A 13,582-nucleotide genomic window follows, 5' to 3' on the forward strand; every position below is an offset into this window, starting at 1 on the left:
TCTAAACAGGACTATATTAAGTGGCTGCACAAAATAGAGACACGGGGAATGGCGATCTGGTGGTATCTTTTCATTTCATTCGTGCTTATAGCCAATTAAAGTTCAAATACGCTGTCCTGGGCACACAAACGTTAGCTATCTGGGCTGTCTGTCCAGAACAGTGGGTTAGTTATTAGTTGTTAGTGGTTAGTGAGAGAAAAGAGAGTGTAGTGGTCTTACACCTACCAACCGAGTCGTTAAAACTCTGGGTGGGTCCGGGACCGAGCTGCGAACCCTGTACCTACTAGCATTATGTCCGATGGCTTAACGACGATACCATCGAGGCCGGTGGTGGTATATCTAACCCCATCCTGTTTATATGGACACTCGATGATTGCTACACCGGCGGTTGTGGTGTTCACTGCCCTGTCTGTAGGAAACTCTTCTCTCTCTCTCTCTCTCTCTCTCTCTCTCTCTCTCTCTCTCTCTCTCTCTCTCTCTCTCTCTCTCTCTCTCTCTCTCTCTCTCTCTTCCCTTTAGTTTCTATCATATTCCTTGTTTTTGAATTCGATTTCTCTTCCCTTCAGCCTGCATCTGAAGATGTTGAAATTACAAAATCAGCTGTCACTGGCCTCTAGTATCCGGACATGAAAAATATCAGGAAATAATCGATTCGATGACCGTGGAGGAGCAAGTCTAGATGGTCGTGAGCTAATCAATCACGTGACCCGAGACGAAATTTGATCCACCCTGACCGTGTCACGTGACCCTTGACTAATGGCTGATCATCTTTGATAAAAAGACAAAATTTGTTTCTGCGCATGGGTGATTTCCCATCTTTATGAAGAGCTAATTAGATTGGAAGAAACTGTGCCCGCTGGTGGGGAACGGCGATTTTCCCACTGGTATCGGAAACATGCATAATACATGCTGTATTCTGGTCATAGCTGCGATGACAAGTCAGCTGCAACTGAAATATTCAGAGAGAAAAAAAAAAACATAAAAAGAACAAAACAAAATATGAGTGGTCATGTCGCTTGAAATACATAATTTATTATTCAAACTCGTTAAGAAATGCTAATATAACTAAAAGGAATAGTCAAGTGGATTACAAGACCGGAGTGCGTCGTTAAATAAACCATTTCCTTCATCGGAGGCGGAGAGGCGGGACGTAGCCCAGTTGGTAAAGCGCTGGCCTGATGTACGGTTGGTCTAGGATCGATCTCTGTCAGTGGACCCATTGGGCTATTTGTGATTACAGTCAATGCACAACTGACATATCAAAAGCCGTGGTATGTACCATGTGGGGAAAATGTGGCGGGTTTCCCCTCTAAGACTATAATAATTATGTTAGAATTACTAAAAGTTTGATATCCAGAAGCCGATGATAAATAAATTAATGTGTTCTAGTGGTGTCAATAAATAAAACAAACAAAAATGTTAAGACCTATACAACTAACTACTAGTCGGAAATAACACGTAATAACAGCCTGCAGGAACGATATCTCGAGGTGAGGTAGCGGAGGCACAACTTCTCGGGGTGGGGGGTCACAGCCTCCATAGTGGAAGAGCCATATTTTTACCTTTATTTATATTAAGTAGGACAAAAAAGTGCATGTTAATCCTCGACAGAGACCCCCACTCTTACGCACAACGCACCGCTCCGACCCCGGCCCCTACGGGCCTGAATACCAGTGGCACATGAACCTTTAATAACGCCAGCTAAGCCACTATACGTTTCACTTTCATTGCGATAATATTGCAAATTGGTAACAACCACGACTTTGATAATCGCAGCGATGCAACAGCGCATGTTTAATGATAAATTTCATGTTTTAACAATTTTAGCACGAAGACCAGCGCGTGCGTGATGCCGAACTGTATTGATTTATATTCATTATATGTCGGTAGCACAACGCGTTATTAACTGGCAGTGGAAATATCATTCGATTTTAGCACGAGACCAATTAATACAGCATCTTTGTTATATAAGTAGGATGAAACCTTGCTTCTTTGTTGTTTTATTTTAAAAATCTAAAATTTTCTGTTTTGTTTTTCTTATGTGTTTTCTTACTTTCTTTCTTTCTTTCTTTCCTTGATTTCGTTTTTCAGTGTTTTATGTATTTGTTTGTTGTTCGTTGTGTTTGCTTTGGGTGTTTGTTTTTAAATGTGTTTGTTTTGTTTTGTTTTTATGGGGGCGGGGGGGGGGGGGGGGGGTTGTTTTTAGGGGTATTTTGTGGAGCTAATGTTTCTTTTAGCGAGTGTTGTTTTCTGTTGTCTTTTTTAAATGAAGAAACATTTTTTCCCTTCTTTTCTTACAATCTTAACTCGAAACAAAACTTACAAATATTCTCATTTCGAAAATAAAAGGAGAAAAATAAACTGTTGTTTATTTGCCAGTACTACGTTTTGGCACTCATTCAACGAATTACTACCAGAAATCACTTCACTGGAAAAGTTTACTTAATTGAGATATTTTGAACTTACAAAAAGTCTTTATTTATATAATGCTATTATTAGGTTAAGCTCGTTATCCCAGCAGTCCCGTGGGGGCAACAAAACTTGTGAACATGAGGCAAACAAGGCTGTACTTGACGTCATAATATTAGATGTATTGGTACTTTTTATACTTTCTTGGTTTCTGCGTATCTCTTGTCAATTTGTATGCATGCATTTAATTGAGGTAGTATGATATGGTATGGTATGGTATAGTATGGTATGGTATGGTATGGTATGGTATTATATTGCATGCCATAGTATGCCATGGCATGGCATGGCATGGCATGGCATGGCATGGCATGGCATGGGATGGCATGGCATGGCACGGGATGGTATATACCGGCCTCGGTGGCGTCGTGGCAGGCCATCGGTCTACAGGCTGGTAGGTACTGGGTTAGGATCCCAGTCGAGGCATGGGATTTTTAATCCAGATACCGACTTCAAACCCTGAGTGAGTGCTCCGCAAGGCTCAATGGGTGGGTGTAAACCACTTGCACCGACCAGTGATCCATAACTGGTTCAACAAAGGCCATGGTTTGTGCTATCCTGTCTGTGGGAAGCGCAAATAAAAGATCCCTTGCTGCTAATCGGAAGAGTAGCCCATGTAGTGGCGACAGCGGGTTTCCTCTCAAAATCTGTGTGGTCCTTAAATGTCTGACGCCATATAACCGTAAATAAAATGTGTTGAGTGCGTCGTTAAATAAAACATTTCTTTCTTTGGTATGGTATGGTATGGTATGGTATAGTATGGAATATTTGCTTTAAGCCTTGTGGCTCATAGGCATAAAATATATAATGATACATAAACAGAAATATAGTGGAAGAGCCATATTTTTACCTTTATTTATATTAAGTAGGACAAAAAAGTGCATGTTAATCCTCGACAGAGACCCCCACCCTTACGCACAACGCACCGCTCCGACCCCGGCCCCTACGGGCCTGAATACCAGTGGCACATGAACCTTTAATAACGCCAGCTAAGCCACTATACGTTTCTCTTTCATTGCGATACTATTGCAAATTGGTAACAACCACGACAGTGATAATCGCAGCGATGCAACAGCGCATGTTTAATGATAAATTTCATGTTTTAACAATTTTAGCACGAAGACCAGCGCGTGCGTGATGCCGAACTGTATTGATTTATATTCATTATATGTCGGTAGCACAACGCGTTATTAACTTGCAGTGGAAATATCATTCGATTTTAGCACGATACTAATTAATACAGCATCTTTGTTATATAAGTAGGATGAAACCTTGCTTCTTTGTTGTTGTTTTATTTTAAAAATCTAAAATTTTCTGTTTTGTTTTTCTTATGTGTTTTCTTTCTTTCTTTCTTTCTTTCTTTCCTTGATTTGGTTTTTCAGTGTTTTATGTATTTGTTTGTTGTTCGATGTGTTTGCTTTGGGTGTTTGTTTTTAAATGTGTTTGTTTTGTTGTTGTTTTATGGGGGCGGGGGGGGGGGGGTTGTTTTTAGGGTTATGTTGGTTATTTTGTGGAGCTAATGTTCTTTTAGCGAGTGTTGTTTTCTGTTGTCTTTTTTAAATGAAGAAACATTTTTTCCCTTCTTTTCTTACAATCTTAACTCGAAACAAAACTTACAAATATTCTCTAATTTCGAAAATAAAAGGAGAAAAATAAACTGTTGTTTATTTGCCAGTACTACGTTTTGGCACTCATTCAACGAATTACTACCAGAAATCACTTCACTGGAAAAGTTTACTTAATCGAGATATTTTGAACTTACAAAAAGTCTTTATTTATATAATGCTATTATTAGGTTAAGCTCGTTATCCCAGCAGTCCTGTGGGTGCAACAAAACTTGTGAACATGAGGCAAACAAGGCTGTACTTGACGTCATAATATTAGATGTATTGGTACTTTTTATACTTTCTTGGTTTCTGCGTATCTCTTGTCAGTTTGTATGCATGCATTTAATTGAGGTAGTATGATATGGTATGGTATGGCATGGTATAGTATGGTATGGTATGGTATGGTATGGTATGGTATTATATTGCATGCCATAGTATGCCATAGCATGGTATGGCATGGTATGGCATGGCATGGCATGGCATGGCATGACATGGTATATACCGGCCTCGGTGGCGTCGTGGCAGGCCATCGGTCTACAGGCTGGTAGGTACTGGGTTCGGATCCCAGTCGAGGCATGGGATTTTTAATCCAGATACCGACTCCAAACCCTGAGTGAGTGCTCCGCAAGGCTCAATGGGTGGGTGTAAACCACTTGCACCGACCAGTGATCCATAACTGGTTCAACAAAGGCCATGGTTTGTGCTATCCTGTCTGTGGGAAGCGCAAATAAAAGATCCCTTGCTGCTAATCGGAAGAGTAGCCCATGTAGTGGCGACAGCGGGTTTCCTCTCAAAATCTGTGTGGTCCTTAAATGTCTGACGCCATATAACCGTAAATAAAATGTGTTGAGTGCGTCGTTAAATAAAACATTTCTTTCTTTGGTATGGTATGGTATGGTATAGTATGGAATATTTGCTTTAAGCCTTGTGGCTCATAGGCATAAAATATCTAATGATACATAAACAGAAATATAGTGGAAGAGCCATATTTTTACCTTTATTTATATTAAGTAGGACAAAAAAGTGCATGTTAATCCTCGACAGAGACCCCCACCCTTACGCACAACGCACCGCTCCGACCCCGGCCCCTACGGGCCTGAATACCAGTGGCACATGAACCTTTAATAACGCCAGCTAAGCCACTATACGTTTCACTTTCATTGCGATAATATTGCAAATTGGTAACAACCACGACTTTGATAATCGCAGCGATGCAACAGCGCATGTTTAATGATAAATTTCATGTTTTAACAATTTTAGCACGAAGACCAGCGCGTGCGTGATGCCGAACTGTATTGATTTATATTCATTATATGTCGGTAGCACAACGCGTTATTAACTGGCAGTGGAAATATCATTCGATTTTAGCACGAGACCAATTAATACAGCATCTTTGTTATATAAGTAGGATGAAACCTTGCTTCTTTGTTGTTTTATTTTAAAAATCTAAAATTTTCTGTTTTGTTTTTCTTATGTGTTTTCTTACTTTCTTTCTTTCTTTCTTTCCTTGATTTCGTTTTTCAGTGTTTTATGTATTTGTTTGTTGTTCGTTGTGTTTGCTTTGGGTGTTTGTTTTTAAATGTGTTTGTTTTGTTGTTTTTTTATGGGGGGGGGGGGGGGGGGGGGGTTGTTTTTAGGGGTATTTTGTGGAGCTAATGTTTCTTTTAGCGAGTGTTGTTTTCTGTTGTCTTTTTTAAATGAAGAAACATTTTTTCCCTTCTTTTCTTACAATCTTAACTCGAAACAAAACTTACAAATATTCTCATTTCGAAAATAAAAGGAGAAAAATAAACTGCTGTTTATTTGCCAGTACTACGTTTTGGCACTCATTCAACGAATTACTACCAGAAATCACTTCACTGGAAAAGTTTACTTAATCGAGATATTTTGAACTTACAAAAAGTCTTTATTTATATAATGCTATTATTAGGTTAAGCTCGTTATCCCAGCAGTCCTGTGGGTGCAACAAAACTTGTGAACATAAGGCAAACAAGGCTGTACTTGACGTCATAATATTAGATGTATTGGTACTTTTTATACTTTCTTGGTTTCTGCGTATCTCTTGTCAATTTGTATGCATGCATTTAATTGAGGTAGTATGATATGGTATGGTATGGTATGGTATGATATGGTATGGTATGGTATTATATTGCATGCCATAGTATGGCATGGCATGGCATGGCATGGCATGGCATGGCATGGCATGGCATGCTATGCTATGCTATGCTATGCTATGCTATGCTATGCTATGCTATGCTATGCTATGCTATGCTATGCTATGCTATGCTATGCTATGCTATGCTATGCTATGCTATGCTATGCTATGCTATGCTATGCTATGCTATGCTATGCTATGCTATGCTATGCTATGCTATGCTATGCTATGGCATGGCATGGCATGGCATGGCATGGCATGGCATGGCATGGCATGGCATGGCATGGCATGGTATATACTGGCCTCGGTGGCGTCGTGGCAGGCCATCGGTCTACAGGCTGGTAGGTACTGTGTTCGGATCCCAGTCGAGGCATGGGATTTTTAATCCAGATACCGACTCCAAACCCTGAGTGAGTGCTCCACAAGGTTCAATGGGTTGGTGTAAACCACTTGCACCGACCAGTGATCCATAACTGGTTCAACAAAGGCCATGGTTTGTGCTGTCCTGTCTGTGGGAAGAGCAAATAAAAGATCCCTTGCTGCTAATCGGAAGAGTAGCCCATGTAGTGGCGACAGCGGGTTTGCTCTCAAAATCTGTGTGGTCCTTAACCATATGTCTGACGCCATATAACCGTATGGTATGGTATGGTATGGTATGGTATGGAATATTTGCTTTAAGCCTTGTGGCTCATAGGCATAAAATATATAATGATACATAAACAGAAATATATACACGAGAGATCGTGTATTTGTAGGATGGACATTCGAATGAGTTGAGAACGTAAATATGTTGCCTGTTTGAGATATTTACCAAAATTACAGAATTCTTCTTTTTTTTTAACAGATAATAATTGTACAATTTTATACACCGATGACTTGAACCAATAATATAAGGAGATCGTAGATCTATATACAATAGACATATCAAAATAAAGTGATATTCATCTTCTATGTCGTCCTTATTGCACAATTTACAGTTTCTTTGTGGATTGTTTTTGCTATAATATCTGCCTTGTTCAATGAGCAGTCGATGGGAAGAAACACGAAGTTCTGTAATTAATCATACTAAGTTTATATGTCTTTTCTTTACCAGTAGTTCAATGTATTGCTAATGGCCCAGTGGAAGATTAGCTTGTGCTAAACGTGTTTCCCTCATTAAACAAAGTTATTATTATTATTATTATTATTATTATGACTCCGAACCGCGTTAAAAATATACTACACAAGTACATAAGCCATTCCTTTCAGGAATTATGAGTCTATCAGTGAATGTACGTAAAACAATAAACGTACATATTATGTATATATAATACACATAAAAGTATATATATATACTTATCTCAGATAATAGTTTAACACTGTCCGGCAAAGGGGTTAACATTAAAAATAGTTTTAGCAGTACTAAAAAAATAGATTCTTACTAGTTATAAAAAACAAAATGTTTGAATCTTTTTTAAGTGTCGATCGGAATAGTTTTAGTGAGCATTGTTAAGGCACGATGTTCAGCAGTGTGAATGCTGATATGGGTATCTTTAAAACACCAGTCCCGTCGGTCGACACATTGGGCTATGTTTCGATCCAGCCAGTGCACCACGACTGGTATATCAATGCCCGTGGTATGTGTTATCCAGTCTGTGGGATGCTGCATATAAAAGATCCCTTGCAACTAATGAAAAATATGTAGCGGATTTGTATGTCAAAATTCCTATAACATCCAATAGCCGAGGATTAATAAATCAATGTGCTCTAGTGGTGTCGTCAAGCAAAACAAACTTTATTTTACTTTAAAGTATTAGCCCCGTGCTCGGTGATAGCGAGCGACGTTAACGTTCGCCAACTAGTTGACTCCGAGTGATATGGAATGGATGTGTGGACTGGACTGTGTTTGCAATTCGACCTGAAATCATTCAGTAACATCAAAATAAACTTAACAAACTCAAAACGAAAATCAAAGCTGAATTCCAAAGTAAAAACTAAAACTAAACTTTAAAATTTTAATTGAAAACTTAAATTAAACTTAAAACTGACACACAAAAAACAATAATTTATTATTACATCTAAAAACTCCAAGCTACTGCTAAGCACAAACTAACAAAACGTTCCAAAATCCCCTTCATGACAAGCGATGCATGAAACTTTCAAAGTGTGGGAAGAAATATTTGAGAGATAAGACAGGAAGTCAGCTAACCGTGTCGACCCAGTTTCTTCTATGTCATGTGAGAGTTACACAAGACCAGTTGGAGCGTTGATAACTATATGAAATTAGCGTCGGTGCGGTTTGGCGAATACTGTATATGTGAGCCGACAAAAGATTCTTGCTTCTTCGTTTCTCCGGTGGTCGTAAATTGCATTCACCGCATGGCGAGGGTGATCGCTGTTACGACACATGGCAATAACACGTACAGGTAACGTGACGAAATACACCCCCGGAGAGAGAGAGAGACAGAGAGGGACAAAGACAGAGAGAGAAAGACAGAGACAGACTTACATACAGAGAGGGAGAATGGTGGAGAGAGACACAGACTTATATACAGACAGAGAGGGTGAATGGTGTAGAGAGAGGGGAGAGAGAGAGAGAGAGAGAGAGAGAGAGAGAGAGAGAGAGAGAGAGAGGAGACAGACTTGCATACAGAGAGGGAGAATGGTGGAGAGAGACAGACTTACATACAGACAGAGAGGGAGAATGGTGTAGAGAGGGAATAGCGGGAGAGAAAGAGAGAGATGGGGAGAGAGAGAAAAAAATGTATGAGAGGAGAGAAAAAGAGAGAGAGGGTTTACAGAGAAAGAGGGAGGGGAGCTAGGCAGACACAGACAAAAGCGACGGGGAGAGATAGGAGGGAAGAGACAGACGGAGTATGAAAGCAATACATGTGTACTTCCACTAGAAGTACAAAGGTGCTAATATTCCTTTCGTACCCTGTCTGACGTTCCAGCTAAATCAAAATAAACACTCTTTAATTACAGTTGTTTGAGCTTCACATAATTAACTTTAAAACCATGCTGAAGACAACGGAGCAATTTTTATTGTCACTTGTGTGACAGGATAGGTAATCTGTGGTCGGGACAAAATATGTTTAAAACGACCATTGGTCATATTCTGTAATACCGTGGTGTTCTTAATACCTGGAGTATTTTACTAAAAAAATAAAAAGGAAATATTCCGGTGTTTAAAAGATTGTTCTATTATATAGTGGGGTGGTCTAAGAACCGAAATGGCCGTTGGATGGGATTTTACTAGGTATACCGTAAACCATCTATTTATTGCGTCGTATTAAACCGTATAGTAAAGACTGAAGAAAAATGCACGCTGTAATGAATGCGATCAGCACAAATAAAACATAATGAATATTAACCTAATGCTGTGTAGTAAAAAAAAAAAAAGCACATTGATTATTAAGCATCGGGTATCGGATGTCAAACATTTGGTAATTTTGACATATTATAGTCTTAGACAGGAAACCCGCTACATTTTTCCATTAGTAGCAAGGGATCTTTTATATGCACCATCCCACAGACAGGATTGCACATACCACGGCCTTTGATATACCAGTCGTGGTGCACTGGCTGGAACCAGAAATAGCCCACTGGGCCCACCGGCGGAGGTCGATCCCAAAGCGACCGCGCATCAAGCGAGCGCTTTATCACTGGGCTACGTCCTGCCCGTAATGCTATGTAATGTGTAAATGAAACAAGCCAAGAGAACACAGCAAGCATTCCAGCACTTCTTTGTTACAATAAATAGCCTCATTTACACTGTATAATGTTAAAAAAACAAAAACAGAAAACAGAAAAAAAAACAAAAAAACACAAGAAACACAAAATAATTTGTGGATTTATATTTCTATGGAGCGCAACAAAGACAGTTACGCTTGAATGATTACCAGTCGGCTTGGGATTGTTTGGGTAAATGAACTTAGTCTTAACGTTAATAGGATAACGTGGAAGCCAGCCAGTGGAATACACACGCGATGCTGTGTATTTATCATGGTTGAAACATGTTATCTGTGACTGCAGTCAGTCGTACGAACGAGAAACTCTCATAGCATGTTAACCTGGTGTGAATGTTAAAAAAAACCCCACCGTCATGCACATTGACGATGGCAATTTTCAAATTAACAAAACAAAAATCATCGATTGGTAAATTGGGGATTAACTGTTTTAAAACTTTAATTAGCCAATCGGCAGTGACTTATTTAATAATAAATACAAAACATCTGTTTACTGGAAAGCGGAGGTGAGAGATTTTTGGTGGGTTTTTATAATATTTTTTATATGATTGTTTTGGGGTGGGTGGTAGGGTAGGGAAGGCGGATGGCCGCAAAACGTCTCATAACGTACATACAATGTCGGTTGGTGGGGTTATTTAATAATAACGAAATATAGAAAGGAAAGGATAGAAATGACATCTCAACAAAGTTTTAACATTGTCGGTTATTCGGTGGCTAACAGATGGTTATTTCGACGCTTGGTCGAGACAGAGATAAAAAAAATATCTTGTTGCCGCTAAATGGGCTACACCTACCAAAAATGCAGCAATGGATCTTTTAGATACGCTCTTTCCTATAAACAGAAGTAAGGACAGTACTTACCTCGGTATTTGATGTACCAGTTGCTGAACCTGGGCCTCGTTTCACGAAGCAATCTTAGCGCTAAGATCACCTTAAGTGTATACAGTCGTTATGCATTTAAGGTGATATTAAGGTTAAGATCGCTTCGTGGAACAGGGCCCTGGTTGGAACGGGAAGCCATAGATGGTGATCGATCCTACAACTAATCACACCTCATGTCATGTCTACCACTGTCAGTTATATCCTGACTAACGTAATGGACGATCTGTCAAAAGAAATAGATATAACGTGTATTTTCTATAGTACTAAATACAAAAACACTCATAAGAAATTATATTCGATCTCAGTATAAATAGTTTACACACTTAAGCTTGTTTTTGTAATTGTGTTAAATAGTGTAACGTACAGAACGTATCAACAACCAGTGTTAATTTTTTATATAAAATAAGTGTCTTTATTGGTTCTAATAATTATTATGCAATAATGATGTAACTCTACCTTTAAAACACATTAGTCGAAATTATAAAATCAATCATAAATCAGTTATCCATTCATAAATTCATTCATTCAATCATTTATTCATCATTCATTCGTTCACTCATTCTTTTATTCATGTAATTATTTTAAAATGTGGTCTTGTTAAACAAAACAAACGTTTTTCATTTTAAAAAATATGATTGATTGATTTATTGATCGAGTGATTGATTGATTAATCGATCTTTGATTGACTGATTGTTTAGTTGGTTGGTTATTTGATTCAGTCGTGTTTCGTTCCTTTCTTCGTTCGTTCATTTATTACCTTAATGACAGAAATCAACAACAAAATATTCAATATATATATATATATATATATATATATAATCGACTACATGCCGAACTGTCCGGGACTTCATTTACAAGTGTCTGTCACTCCCTATTACTTGTATCTTGTGTGTGTGTGTTTACTATGTAACACTGCGGTTTGCGATAAGGATGGTTAGTGGGAAACCACAACTATTTTACCTCTCACCTGCCTCACACAAACTGGCTACAACCAGACGACGGGAACAGTTTGCGGTCTCTTCAGTAACATTTAGTGGTTAGCTACGTCAGCCTCACAGGTGTTTCCAGGTAATTACGGCAACCGTGTGCACGTTGATCTATATCTGCTGGTACAGTCTGCCGGCTCGCATCGATTCCATCACAACAAACAGTTACACGTAAACAAAACGGACCCCTACCGGCGTTATGCGTACTGAATATAAAACAATATCGAATTATTATTACCGGCATAGTGTTCATGTTGTTTTGTTGTTTGTTTGGGGTGTTGTTGTTTTTTCTTCTCTGTTTTGTTTGTTTTGTTGTTATTATTATTATTTTAAAATATCTCTTTGTTTGTTTAGTTTTCTTTTGTTGGGTTTTTGGGGGTGGGTTTTTTCTTTCTTTTGTTGGTTTTTTTTCGTATTTGGGTGGTGTTTTTTTGTGGGGGGTTTTGTTGTTGGGTTTTTTTTGGTGGGGTTTGTTGTTGTTGTTGTTGGGGTTTTTGTTTGTTTCTTTATTGTCTTCAAGAAAATTAATTTTCCTATTTTGCACCATATATCAAATATCGACTGGCCCTTAATTAATTTTGCTGAGTATATCATTCCGCTATATGCTTTTGTTTCCACTCGTTATTAAAGCCGCTAGTCCTAGATTTCTATATACGTACATCTTGCATAAAATTAATTTCGAGCCACTACAACCACCAGGGCGATTCGAAACACGTTCGACTTGCTCATTGATAATTTAAACTAAAATTAAATTTAACTAATTTAATTAAGTTTGTGTTTTAGGATGAAAAAGAGTACAAATGTATCCTTCATCCCTTTCAACAGGCGTGGATCCGGGGGGGAGGGGGGGTGGGTGGGTCGAGGTAGCTGCCCCTACTCCTTACTCCCTTAAACACAACAGCACAATAAACAAACGTTTCCACATAATTTAAAGTGCATCAGCACTATATACAACTTTCAATTCAGTAGTTGCATGTATACCCCCTGCACATATCACGGGATTTGATATACCAGTTGTGGTGCACTGGTTGGGACTGGATGGGGGTGGGGTGGGGGGGGGGGGGGGGTAACAAAATGTGTCTACTAAGATGCTTCGATCCTTCGATCCTACGATGCAAGAACTCAAGCGAGCGCTCTAAAAGTTCTTTTTTTTTAGTTTGAAACTGCCCTTTTGAAAATCCTAGAATTATTCATTGTGCTTTGATTAGTTTGAAACTGCCTACCCCAGGTACGGCGATACCAAGTAGACATTGGAAGGGGGACTGTCTGAGATCGAGGGAGCAAAGCAAAGTTTCTAGGGGGTTGGGGTATGCTCCCCTGTAATTGTTTAAAAATTCAATTTCCTGCACATTCTACAAGTAAAATGCATCTCACCCTTACGATTTACTACCAATAATATTCTAGATTCAATTATTATTGGGGGAGGGCTAGAGCCCACACACACACACACACACACACACACACACACACACACACACACACCAACCCTCATCCTTCACCGCCGTGTCTTTACCCACACCTCCTCTAGTTCATTCCAGATGGATACGACCCTGCTTCTAAATAATTTTGTGCAAACCAGATTTAGCATTTACAAATTAAATGCCATGGTTAAACCAATGGTCTGCTGTCCAACATCGCAGGCTGGGGCAAGAGCTGTCATCCACCCCATCTTGAACGTTAATATGATAATTACCACACATGGGCGGGGCTTTAACTTTGTCTTACGTATCGCTAGAGAATTGCAAGTTTTCCCACTAG

The 13,582-nt window shown here is 39.0% G+C and overlaps 1 long non-coding RNA gene across 1 annotated transcript; it reads right to left on the reverse strand.

Moving 5' to 3' along the window:
• Positions 1-569: 569 nt before the first annotated feature.
• Positions 570-12,083, reverse strand: LOC121384227. Its single transcript, XR_005959363.1, has 3 exons — positions 11,806-12,083; positions 10,818-11,061; positions 570-949 (listed from the first exon to the last, which is right to left on the reverse strand). It is a non-coding gene; the product is annotated as an uncharacterized LOC121384227 (long non-coding RNA).
• Positions 12,084-13,582: the final 1,499 nt, after the last annotated feature.

This window comes from Gigantopelta aegis, chromosome 10, assembly GCF_016097555.1.
Source record: "Gigantopelta aegis isolate Gae_Host chromosome 10, Gae_host_genome, whole genome shotgun sequence".
NCBI lineage: Eukaryota > Metazoa > Mollusca > Gastropoda > Neomphalida > Peltospiridae > Gigantopelta > Gigantopelta aegis.